Here is a 9,745-nt window from a genome sequence, read left to right as displayed (position 1 = left end):
GCATTGCATGACACGGGTACACTTACCTACATGCAGGCATAAAACTCATACACATAAAATTTAAAAAAATAAATAAATAATACATAATTACATTGTATTACAAATTTTATATTTGTATAATTATATAATTAAGAAATAAAATAAATAGCTCTTTGTGTCATAAGCTTTTTCCTAGTGAGTTTTTTGCTATTGTTGTTTTTGGATGTTTTTGATATTTTCACCTCAATTCAACAAAGAATTAATTTCGTGCACTGGCAAATACTCTTTCAGATGGACACAATAAATCAGGCAAAGAAACTATTACATAATCCTGGAATAGTGCACTCTCTATAACCCCCCAGAGCAAACACCACCAAGCTGGCAAAACTTTTAGCTTCCATTTCTGCTTTCAAACAATTCCCTAATTAACTGTTCAATTGACTAACCTACTCGACCTATACGGCTATTAGTATTTACCTCTATTTGGAGCCTTCTTCAACGACGAACTCATCTTGTTTTCATTTCAAAGCATTTTTGATTCCATACAGAATCACCTGGCCAGCACAGAAGGAATTCATCGTACTAACTGTCTAGTTGTCTTTTCACTTATCACAGGTACAAATTTAACCAATTATGCAATCCTGCCCTGAGTCCCAATCAGCAGGCATAATTAGCTTGAGAGAGGTTAAACCCCAGGTGTTTGTCCTAATAAACTTTGGCAAATGAAAAGTAACTTACATAAATTCCTTTGATCATTTTTAAATTGACTGATAGATATGTTAATACCTTTTAAGATTTCTTTTGCTACTGCTTGAACACAAAAATCTGCTCCAACTGTTTAAAGCACTTTTTACAAGTCAAAATAAACAGTCATCCTGTCTACATAATTTACAACTTTTTTCTCTTTTTGTCAATTTTGGGAAGTTTATGTCTCTCATGACTTTCCCTGTATTACTCTAGGTTCTAGCCATAATTACATTCATTTATTATTCAAAATTTTAACGCATAAACAAAAAAGGGGGAATTAAGGATTAAGTGCTCAGGAACAAATTATACTTTAAATCTTTTAAAAACAACTTATACTAAAAATTTAAAATTGTTCCTCTCAGTTTTTCCCCCTACCATATGCTTGAAAAGTATCTTAAAAAATAAATTTTATTAGCCGGGCGTGATAGTACACGCTTTTAGTCCCAGCACTTGGGAGGCAGAGGCAGGCGCATCCGCCAGCCTGGTCTACATAGTGAGTTCCAGGCCAGCTGGGGCTGCAGGGAGACCCTATCTCAAGGCACACCCAGAGGTGTTATGTAAGATGGATGGTCTTTTCATTTGCTACTAGAAGAAATGAAGTTGGGGCGTGGGGGTTGGTAGGAAAGAGTGGAGAGGTGGGGAAGAGGTCTGAATATAATGAAAATTCACTGTAGGAAATTCTTAAATCAATAAGACTTCTCTTAAACGTTAAAAAAAAAAAAAACAAAAAATCCAACAACAGACTTAAGAGCATGGAGAAATTTGCCTCACGCTACATGAGGAAGCCACCTGTGTTTGACTCTCACCCAGAGCATCCTCTCAATGTCCTCGCGACAGTGGGAAGAATGAGGTCTCCAATGACCTAGTGAAGGGTCAGAGTGGTGGGTGCAGACATCAAGAGAAATTGGAAGACAATGAGAACAGGCATGAGTAAAAAGTAGGGCTACACTCAATGCTAGGAAGGCAAAAGACTGGCTCTCCCCTCTGGATTTCCTAGGTTTCACAAAGCCAGTCAATGATCTTGCGAGGACCCAGGCCCACTTCTTTTACTCTCCTCCTATCCTGCAAGGCCACAGGACTGATCTTGCTTCCCTTAGGTGCACCTACACTGCCAGGATAATCATCTGTATGAATCCTACTTCGAGTGTCAACATCAGGGCTTCACAACCACCTGTGCTGGAAACCTGGAAGAGGATGCCATTACCCTATGCCTTGGCAGGCTCACCTTATCAAGGGCTAGTGACATACCACTGTCACTGCTGTTTCCATAAAGACAGGCAATTTTTAAAAAACCAAAAAACAAAACCAGACAATTTTTGATTTGTTTGTTTTCTGAGACTGGACCTTACTATGTAGCCCTGGATGGCCTGGAACTCAGAGATCCACCAGCCTCTGCCTCCCAATTGCTGGCATTAAAGGCATGCACCACAATATTTTTTCAAAAGAAAAAGAACAAGAAGCACTTACCAATAACAAAAGAACCTAGAGATGACCTGCGGTCACAGCAGTCTTTTCTGTGCACTGCTTAGCCTACAAAAAGACAGAAGAATGGCCTTCGTTACATGTTGACTGCTAAAGTGATATTCAAAAGGTGGCAATGTATATCCTACTAAGCCAACCTGAAGAGTGCACGGAAGCTATGATATCAGCTCTCAGGTCACTTCTGACATCCGAAGAAAGCATAGTAAGAAAAGTAGTCTCATCATTTGAAAAGTACATGCATGTATCTCAGAGCTGTTTTCAATAAAGAGGCAACTCTTAAGGAATAGTCCAGGTAAAGTCAGAAGCTAGGATCTCTTTTCTGTGGGAAAGACAACCATTCCCTTGGTGTCCATCTGTCGCCACCTTCCCTTCTCATCTATGCACTTGTGTGGCTGAAGTAGAACACATCCTGGAGTAGCGTCACAAGCTTCTTTGCTCTGCCTCTGGAATAGCATACCCTCTTTGCTTCTTGTATAGGTCAGTGGGAATCAGGTATGCCCACTCTGGCTGTACACAGACTTGGTGTGTTGGCATTCAAGAAACAAGGCCAATCACAGAGAATGTAGCCATATCTTAAGCCAGCCAGTATTTACCTATGGGTGAATGCAGACACTATAACCCCCCACCACCATACACACCCTCAACGTGTCCATTTGGTTCCAATGTTTGGAAAGCAGAGGTACATACAGAAAGAAAAATTACATCTGGTTCTCTCTGTGGGGAGGGTGGACAGCAGGCCATGGAAGGTAAGTGTACGTCACAGGTCATCCTGTAATGTTAAGGGCTATTATTTTCAGTAGGAGGAATCTCTATCTACTATTGCATCTTGTCTTTGTTTCTTCATTGCTGTGACAAAACACTCTGACCACTACCAACTTGGGGAGGAAAGGGTTTATTCAGCTTACATCTCCCAGGTCACAGTTCATCAGGGAGCCCAAGGCAGGAACTCAGGGCAGGAACCTGGAAGCAGGAGCTGGAGCACAGGCCATGGAGGGATGCTGCTTACTGGCTTGCTCCCCTGGCCCCTGCTCAGCCTGCTTTCTTATAGCAACACAGGCCCAAGGTGCTTGTGAAAGAAAAGAATATATCCATTTATCCACCATAAACACAAAATAAGATGTTATACTTGGTAAGTATATGCATACATATATGCAATCATTAATGTACGAAGGAATGACTGGGTGGGTGTTCGAGAGTACAACCATTGTATCATATAGGGCTGTACAATCACCGGGCCCTTCTCAAGGTCACCTGACTGTGTGAGGCCACAGGCTCCTTCTCCTGACCAAATGTCTGCCAACAAGGGCCAATCAATGGATAAGTGACCCTCTGATTCCTGTTGAGGTGAATCAGAACAATATGCTCCTTATCTTGCCACTTCATGTGTTCCATTAGTTCCTGCAGCCCCCACAATGGCAGACTCCCACCCAATGGTACTACTAAGTTCCTGAGCAGGATGACGCTGCTGGTTAAATGGGGTGTGGTTAGGTAAGAATGAAGACAAGGCCACATGATAATAGAGAAACATGTGGACTCATCCTACCTTAAGCTGTTAAACTCAACGTCTCTCTTGAAAGTAACAATTCTACGCCAAAGCACCGGACCTATAGAATATGCCCAAGTGCTCCAAGAAAACCTGAGGATCTATGAATAACATATTTGGAATGACAACTCTTAAGGAGATGGTGAAGTAATGATTAATCATCTATTCCTTTTGGTGTCTTCCCTTAGGTCTTTATGTTCCCTACACAGTTTAAAAGGAACACTACTTTACCCTGCATCACAACACAGTATACCCAAATCTAATGTCTGGATGGCTTTTGGGACCTGCCTTGGTCTTTTGTAACCATACAGGTTAGAGAAATAGGCCTGAGGATCATGATGTTTGACTTTTTTACAAGTTACTTTCTACTGCTGTGATAAAAACACTGACCAAACTAACTTGGGGGAGAAAGGGTATATTTTATCTTACATCTCCAGGTCATAGTTCATCACTGAAGGAAATCAGGGAAGGAACTCAGAGCAGGAACCTGGAGACAGGAACTGAAGCACAAACCATGGAAGAACACTGCTTACTGTCTTACTCTTCTGGCCTGTGTTCAGCCTTAGAGTGGAAAGAGAAGTCCACTCTTAGTCAAGGCCTGAGAGATTCTGAGACATGGGGTAAAAAAGATAAAATTGTAGAGAATACAAAACAAATATAGATTACTTACAAGGGTAGGCCATAGAGAAGACAAGTCCCCAGAAGAGACCTGGAATTAGTGGGAGGTGTTAGATCAGCTATAAAAATGTTGGAGGCAAGATACCCACAAACCCTTGGTTAGGTCTTCTACACAGATTCCAGCTAGTAGATCCAGACATAGCAACCACTTGACAACACAGTCTGTGCCTCTTGTAATGCACCCAGGACATCAAAAGGTTTGTGAGCCTGCAGGAAGCCCCTGCCCTACCCTGTTTAGACCGTCATTCAGCACACTACACCTCCGTGGGGGCAAAGGAAAAAAATAACCCCAGGGGGAAGTGCTGGATGGGTCATCAAGGCAATACCACCATCAAGCACTTGATAGCGATACTGCACCAGGAATGCCAGGCTCCCTTGGTCCCAGGTCCACTCCCTCTGCCCTTTGATGAGCAAAATAACATCAACCTGTTGAAACCAAATTCCAGGATGGCCATCTAGTATCTTGGCCATTGCTAACCAGAGGTGGGTCTTTTAGCCTCAGTTAAAGGATCTGACCTGGAGGCCATAGACTCTACAGGGTCCTCATTTCCATTGTACTGGACACTCCACTACCAGGGCTGGGGTCCCTTCAGGGAAATGGGATGATAACAGAGATCCTAAGGGAACCCCACCCACAGTTGGAAGATACGGGAGAAGCCTCAAAAACAAAACCATGGACATTGGGCCTAGGGGCTGAGCCCAGTTCAATCACTGCTGACTGGGAACATTCTTATTTGCATATTGGCACTGAACTCTCTATGGTAATCTTGGTTATGAGTTCACAGGCATTCTTTACTGAAAACAGCTATCAACCCTGTGGATGGCCTTGTACACTTGGGCAGACTCTACTCCTTCTTTCTAGGACGGGAAGTGATGACAAGCAAGGTCCCCACATCCCCAAACCCCAGGTCAGACTCCAGGGCAAAGAGCACCTCTCCTCCTTGCAAGACATGGACACCACAAGAACTCAGTGCCTGTGCTTCCGAGTCCCAGCTCTGGCCTGCCTCAAGAGCTTACACTGGCCCAGGCCACCATGAGTCACATGGACCCTGCCTTCTCCCATGTTCTGCAACCTTGCCTGTGCTGCTTGGAGAAATCTCTTGCAATCCTGCCAACCATGCCAGCCCAGTATCGCTTGGAAAAACAAAAGAAACTGTTTGCAGGATCAGCAAAGCAATTCCATTTGATAGCAGTATTGCACCAAGACTGTCAGGCTACCCCAGGCCCAGGTTCATTCCCTCTGCTTTTTGCTGAGAAAAAAAATTGCCAACCAGTTGCCTCCATGTTCCAAGATGGCCACCCCTTATCGTATCTTGGGCACTAGGTATCCATCTTGGAACATGGTGGAAATTTGCATGGCTTCTGCCTCCTCTCTTTTGGGCACCCTTCCATTCACCCAGGACAGAGGCTGCTTCTACATATATTTACCTTGAAGGACACTGTCTTCTGCTACACCCTCATACACACCCACTGAGGACACAGAAGGAGGGAGGGAGGAAGGAAAAAAGACTCCCGTGGAGAATGTGGGTGGGATCCCTAACCCCATGGACAGAAGCCAGAATATATAGGGGAGGGTGTGGTTATAGGTGTGAGGGGGAGTTGAGAAAATGGCTACACACCCTGTGAGTGGCCTTGTGCCCTTGGGCAGACTCTTCTTGCTGCTAGGAGGACAGAAAGCAATCACAAGCAAGTGTCTTACATCCCCAAGCCCCAAGTGCAGGCTCCAGGACAGAGAGCATCTCTCCTCCCTGCTAGACATGGCTGCTACAAGAACTCACAGCCTGCGCTTCCTGTAATGCATAGGACAAGCGCTCTGGTGCCTGGCCTGCCTCAGAAGCTTGCACTGCCCCAGGCCACAATGGGTCACCTAGACCCTGGCTTCTCCAGCCTACAGGAGCCCAGTGATGTTTGGACCAGAGTCCCCTGCCCCGCTTGTCAGCATTGCTTAGAAAAGCATAAGAAACTGTCGGTGGGATAAGCAAAGTAATTCTGCTTGATAGCAGTATTGCACCAAGAATCCTAGGCTTGGGGATGTAAGAAACTTGCTTGTGATTGCTTTCTGTCCTCCTAGCATGCTAAATGGAGAAAAGCCTCAAAGCAAACCAACTTAAAACAAGAGCAAGACAAGATTGTCCATTATCTCTATTCCTGTCTAAAATAATGCTTGAAGTCTTAGCTAGAGCAACAGGAGAAGGAAATGAATGTGATACAATTAAGCCAAGAAATCAAAGTTTCCTTATTTGCAGATGATATGATCCTATATATAAAAAACCATAGACTGCAATAGAAAACTCCTAGAACTCATAAAAGCTTTCAACAAAGCATCAGTATACAAAATAAAATCTGTAGCCTTTCTATATACTAATGACAAACATACTGAAAAAGAAGCCAGGGGAAAAAAACCCATGGAAAGAATCAGATGACAGGTACTGCAAATCTGGCCAAGAACCCATGGTTGGGGAGCTCATAGGCGCCAGGATTCTGGTAAATGCCCTCTAAATTCATCTCTCTCTCTACCCATAGACTAGTGCAGCTCTCAGACTTCATCAGAGAAGTTTCTTTGTGCAGTAGATGGTGGTTACCATAGAAACTCCCAACTGGTCAAAGTGCAGAGAATAAGTATCAGTGGAATGCTCAGCCACAAATTGGTCATCTATATCACCCTCCAGCCCCCCAACAAGGATCACCATGGAAGTGGAGGTAGAAAATGTAAGAGCCAGGGGTTAGGGAGGATGGGACTGAAACAGTCTTCAGGACATTACAGGAACGCTGCATTCATGAACTCACAGTAGCTGTGGTTGCTTGTACAAGATCAAGCTAGTCAGCATTCTAGCATAGAGGGGGAAGAGGTTCACAAGTCCCCACCCCTAACTAGGAGCTATGAAATATTGATGGCTTCTAGGGGAATAAGAGTAAGTTTTCTTTAAGGGTATGGTCCCTGGTAGGTTAGCCACCATCCAGTAGATGGCCCCACATCCAGGAGTATATGGGCAGCTCAAATTGGAGTTAATGGGTTATTAAAAAAAAGATGACATGAAGTAGGGAGTGGGTAGGGAGGTTGGTACAGATCTGGAAGGAGTTAAGGGGAAGAATTGGGGATGAATATGATCAAAACACATAATATGAATTTCTTAGAGAATTAATAAAAATATTTTTAAAGAATCAACACCAAATGGATCAAAGACTACAAAGGAAAACCTGAATCCCTGAAACCATGAGAAGAAAAGGTAGGAGATAGGTAAGGACTTTCTGAATAGGACTCTGGTCACTCCGGAAATAAGGTCAACAGCTAACAAATGGTTTCTCCTGAAACAAAAAAAGCTTTTGTACAGGCAATAGAATGAAGAGGCAGCCTAAATAAATGGGAGAAAATGTTTGCTACTTAAACATCAGTGAGGATTAATATCTAGAATATACAAAGAGCTCAAAAAACTAAACATAAAGAAAACAAACCAAATCCCCAAAATGGCCTATATATCTACACAGAGAGTTCACAAAAGAAATACAAATGTCTAATAAACATTTTTAAAAAGTGTTCAACACCATTAGCTATCAGGGAAATGCAAATTAAAACTACTTTGAGAATCAGCCTCATTATAGAATGCCCATGATCAGACACAAGTGACAACAAATGCTGGTGATGATGTGGGGCAAGGGGGGCTATTCACTGATGGTGGAGGAGTAAATTAATAAAGCATTATGGAAATCAGTGTAGTGGTTTCTCAAAATACTATAAATAGAACTACCATATGATCCAGCTATGCTTTTGGGAATTTACCCAAATATCTGTATAGGCTACTACAGATATGTGCACATCCATGTTTATTGTTGCTCTGCTGACAATACCTAGGAAATGGAATCAGCTTACAAGTCCATTGATTGATGAACTGAATGAAAATTTGGTATATATACATAATGGAATTCTATCCAGCACTAAAAAAATGAAATTCAGAAATTTACAGGACAGTAGATGGAAATGGAAAACATTATTATACAGAGTCGGGTAATAGAGACCCAGAAAGACAAACGCATCAGTTCTTTCTCATACGTGCATCTTAGCTTCAAATTTTTAGATTTCTGTGTTTGCGTTGGAGTATCTGTAGAGGCCTGGAAGAAAGAAAGGTGCCTTGAGAAGGGGAAAAATACAGAGGTCTTAAGGTCATTTTGGTGGGTGATAGTACAACTTATTTAAGTAGACAGTGAGGCCAGGCATGGTGGTACATGCATTTAATCCCAGATCTACAGCTCCCTGTAACCCCAGCTGGTCTAGAACTTGCTATGTAGACCAGACTGGCCTCAATCTCACAGAGGTTTACTTGCCTCTGCCTCCTTAGTGCTGGGATTAAAGGTGTGCACCTGGCTCACAACTTCTTTTTGTTTTGTTTTGGTTTGGTTTGGTTTGTTCTGTTTTGTTTTGGTTTGGTTTGAAGCTATCTCATGCAACAGATGGTGATTAACCCAGAAAGCCACAACTGGCCAAAGTTCAGAGAATAAGAGACTGTGGAATGTTTAGCCCTTAATAGGACGCCTATATCACACCTCTGCCACCCAGGGCTCAGGGACCATTGGAAGAAGGAGAGTAGAAAGATTTTAAGAGTCAGAGGTAGTTGATGACCACAAGGAAACAGAGTTTTCCAGACAGTTAGGAAGTTACTCATATGAACTATTCATAGCAATGGTAATAGCATGTATAAAACCCATGCAAGCTCAAGTCAGACAAAATCCCAGCATAGAAGTGGTGAAATGAGTAAGAAGCCCCAACTTTAGCTGAGGAACTATTGGCGATTGATAACTGCTGGGAGAAGGAGAGTTAGTTTTCTTTAAGGGTATGATGCTAGATAGGTGAACCAGGCTCTGGTGGATGGATGTACACTGAAAGACATTTGGAGACACAAACTTGACTTGATAGGGCATAATAGAATTGACAGATTACATGAAATTGGGTAGGGTGGGAGGGCTATAAAAGGGGCTGGGGGGTCTAAATATGATAAAAATATATTGTATGAAATTTGCAAAACGTCAATTTAAAAAATAAGGACAGGGCTGGGCATGGTGGTGCATGCCTCTAATCCCAGCAACTCAAGAGGCAGAGGCAGGCAGATCTCTGTGAGATCAAGGCCAGCCTGGTTTACAAAGTGAGTTCCAGGCCATCAGGGGCTATTGGGAGACCCTGTCTCAAAAATTCTTTAAAAATGCATTTTTTTAAAAATGGGGAGAGTGCTACGAGATGGTTCAAAAGTTAAGAGCATTGGCTGCTCTTGCAGAGGACCCATGCTCAGTTCCTAGCATCCACATGGTGGCTAAGAACCATCTGTA

General features: G+C 42.9%; 1 long non-coding RNA gene across 3 annotated transcripts in view; it reads right to left on the bottom strand.

Annotated features, from left to right (window-relative positions):
- The window catches only part of LOC115069901, a 45,587-nt gene that overhangs the window by 28,888 nt on the left and 6,954 nt on the right, over positions 1 to 9,745 (bottom strand). For all 3 annotated transcript variants that reach the window (XR_003849143.1, XR_003849145.1, XR_003849144.1), the window contains exon 2: positions 2,194 to 2,256. This is a non-coding gene — a long non-coding RNA (uncharacterized LOC115069901). The remainder of the gene's footprint in view (positions 1 to 2,193; positions 2,257 to 9,745) is intronic.

The sequence above is a fragment of the Nannospalax galili genome, unplaced genomic scaffold (assembly GCF_000622305.1).
Source record: "Nannospalax galili isolate Female #2095 unplaced genomic scaffold, S.galili_v1.0 scaffold3135, whole genome shotgun sequence".
NCBI lineage: Eukaryota > Metazoa > Chordata > Mammalia > Rodentia > Spalacidae > Nannospalax > Nannospalax galili.
Note: the sequence above shows the minus strand (reverse complement) of the source record. Positions and strands in the feature narration are given on the sequence as shown.